The sequence below is a fragment of the Crocuta crocuta genome, unplaced genomic scaffold, assembly GCF_008692635.1.
Source record: "Crocuta crocuta isolate KB4526 unplaced genomic scaffold, BGI_CrCroc_1.0 scaffold443, whole genome shotgun sequence".
Lineage (NCBI taxonomy): Eukaryota > Metazoa > Chordata > Mammalia > Carnivora > Hyaenidae > Crocuta > Crocuta crocuta.
Window position 1 is genome coordinate 1,688,233 of NW_027529446.1, and position 3,164 is coordinate 1,691,396.

Sequence of the window (3,164 nt, forward strand, 5' to 3'; positions counted from 1 at the left end):
GGCTGCTCTGGCGGGTGGGAGGGGGCCCCGGAGACGGTGCATTCCTGGGGGGCGCCCGGGCTGTCAGAAGAGGCGATGGGGGCACCAGATTCTCCCTCTCTCTCACAGGCGCGGCAAACGAATGCATGAGAATTCACCCCAAACGACAACCAGCCAAGGATGTACAAAGTTTGCACAAGAATTCATCCCAGAATATCAAAAAGAGAGAAAGAGAAAAGAAAAACAGGAAAAGAAAATGAACCCCCCCCCCAAGCCCACCCAGAGACCCATTAAATCAAGTTATAAAATTATTTGAAATGTGGTACAGGGGCGCCTGGGGGGCTCAGTCAGTTAAGCATCCGACTCTTGGTTTCTGCTCAGGTCATGATCTCACGGTTGGTGGGTTTGAGCCCCGCGTCGGGCTCTGCGCTGACAGCACAGACCCTGCCTGGGGTTCTCTCTCCCCTCCTCTCTGCCCCTCCCACTCGCACTTTGTGTCTCTCAACAAAGAAAACAAGAGATGTGTGACAGTTTGCCTAGAATACGGATGCCAAGCCAGCGTCGGGAGAGGTGGTGGAAACGCAGTTTACTGTCGAGGAAAGACGCCCAGAGTAAATCCCAGGGCTCTGAAGTCCTGCGTGTGGATGTAACTCCCTGAGGTGCAGGGAGAACGCACCCCAGCACGCTGGCCCAGCCGGCACTGGGCAGGGCCTATAGGAAGGTTGGCTGCTCCTTTTTGAGTATTAACCCTTCTTTAACAGGCCGGCATGTGCCTGCGCCGAGCCGGGCCTCACACGGAACCCCGTGCGTCCCGCTGGGCGCCCAAGCGTCACCCCCGCCCCAGGGCTCCCATCTCCGCTCTAGGTCTCTGTCCTCCGGGACGGCCTCTCTCCTGAGCAGAGCCCACGTCCACAGCTGGGGCGCCAGGTGGTGCCATCGCGCCCACGCGGTTTCCCTGGCGCACATCCGGAGTCCCCATTCCCTCCCCAGCCCCTGGTGCTCACCAAGCACCTTCCTGTCCCTGCAGATGGGCCTTTGCTAGAAACTTCCCCGAGAAGGACCCACAGGATGTGCGTCTTCGGGGGCTGCTTCCTTCTCTGACATTATTTCCTCCAGACTTGGCGTGCACACGGCTTGGGCTGTCCGACATCACCGAGACATCCCACCTCCCTCAGATTTACGGATAAATCGAACACAGCCCTAATCCAGGTTCCAGCGGCATTTCTGCTGGACACCAGAGGAAGATTCTAAAGATGACAGACAGGTGACAAGACAGAGAAAAGCCCCGGAGGGCGGGGAGGCCTCCATGGACCGGCCGGAGGGGAGACGCGGGGCTACTGCAGGCCAGCGCCGCCTTCCCGGCCCCCCTTCAGCCGACCCTCCTCCTACACAGCCGAAGCCACTCAACACCCTCTGGGAATGAGACTAGACGGACGGACGGAGTCAAGAGAGCAGGATCTGAGCCTCGTCTCTGCAGCTACCTTGGTAACAAGAGTGTCCCTGAGGCCGCGCAGTGCCTCCAGCCACCAGGACGGGTGCCAGATTTGAGACAAAGTCCGTCAGGTCCAGTGACTGGGCTCTGGTCTTGCCAGTGGCTCCCCTGCGCACCCCGTGAAGCCCTTCGGGAGGCACCCGCCTCACAGCAAGCCACCCTCCTGTGTCACCCCTGCCCAGAGCCACCAACCAAACACCCCCCTGAACTTCGACGGCAGAGTAGGAAGACTTCACAGCACTGACCTGTGCACGAGGCGTAGCTGTCCTCAGCGCCGCGGCTCAGGAACCAGACATCCACTCCCTGCAAGAGAAGCGGAACACTTCAAGCGGAGCACCATTTGGCCAGAAACACGTGCTGGGCAGGGGCGGCGAAGAAGGGTCTGGAGCTCACGGTCACAACATCACGAAGGCCTGCCTTTCAGCTGTTCTGCCAGACCCAGTGGCTCCCGGTGCAGAGGTGGGACGTGACCCAATTTGCCAGAAAGATCTATTAGAAGTTTGCCGGGTCGTCCCTACTAAATCCTCCAAATGCTCCCAAACTACACTGAGGCAAGGATCGCATGCTTACGTGACCGTTCATGCTTTATAAGGATGTTCACCTATATCACGTGACCCTCAGGGTCCCCTGTGGGGAAGTGGTGCAAACTGAGTCAACCCCCTGCCCTGGGGCACCCACCCAGTCACCCAGGTCTGCCTGCGGGGACATGAGGGCCAAATGCAAGGTGGGATCCAGAATGGGGTCCCGGGGCAGGACGGGCCTCAGGGGCAAACTGGTGAAATCTGAATAGAGAGTGGGGCTGGGTTCACGGACCAGCACAGTTGTCACAAATGCACTGTGGTTCTGGAAGGCTCGGCCGCAGGGGAGGCTGGATAAAGAGCAGACGGGAATGCTCTTTTTTAATTAAATTTTTTTTTCATTTTTATTTTAGAGAGAGTGAAAAGAGGGACAGAGGGAGAGAGAGACAGACACAGAGAGAGAGAGAGAGAGAGAAAATCCCTAGCAGGCTCCATGCTCCCCACGGCTTGATCCCATTTGAAACTCTCCTGAAAATCTAAAACTATTTTAAAATTGAAAGGTTATTTAAAAATAACTCAATTAAAAGATTTAGATGCCGGCTCCCTTTCCTCGCTTTCCCCGGAGTTCGGGCCGTTGTGTTGTCAATCTGGGACCAGGATGCAGAACTGCAGTCCCCACCATCACCTGCAGGTGGCGCTGCTGCCTCAGTAATGACGCAGACGCCGCTGGGGAGCTGCTGGAGCCCAGCTCTCCGCAGAGGCCGATGGGGGCGGGGGAGGTGAGAAGCAAGCCCCCCACCCCCCACCCCGCCCTAGAGGACTCACTTCAGCCTTGCAGGAGCCGTCCATGCATATGATCGTTCAAGTTTTTATTTCCGAATCAAGTAAAGACTCAAGAGAAATGGCAAAACTGCAGAGGGGCCCGGGCAGCCCGCACCCAGCTCCAGCCGTGCTGGCTGCCTACACAACCCGCGGCCGTTGTCCAAACCGGGAAACTGACCGGTCGCGAGGCATTGTTTTCTAAGGCCCTCTCACTGCGACGGAGCCCTCAGGCCACATGGAGCACACAGTTCGGTGCTATTTACTATTTTCAGACTTGTGCAACCATCACCGCAACGAATCTTAGGACTTTTTCATCATCCCTAAAGGAAGCCTCATCTCCAGCAGGAGAGACC

General features: G+C 57.4%; 1 protein-coding gene across 1 annotated transcript in view; it reads right to left on the bottom strand.

Annotated features, from left to right (window-relative positions):
- Positions 1–1,778, bottom strand: part of GNG7 (G protein subunit gamma 7) — an 83,236-nt gene extending 81,458 nt beyond the window's left edge. The window contains exon 1 of the mRNA XM_077760577.1: positions 1,717–1,778. The gene's annotated coding sequence lies outside the window, so the exon portion shown is untranslated. The remainder of the gene's footprint in view (positions 1–1,716) is intronic.
- Positions 1,779–3,164: the final 1,386 nt, after the last annotated feature.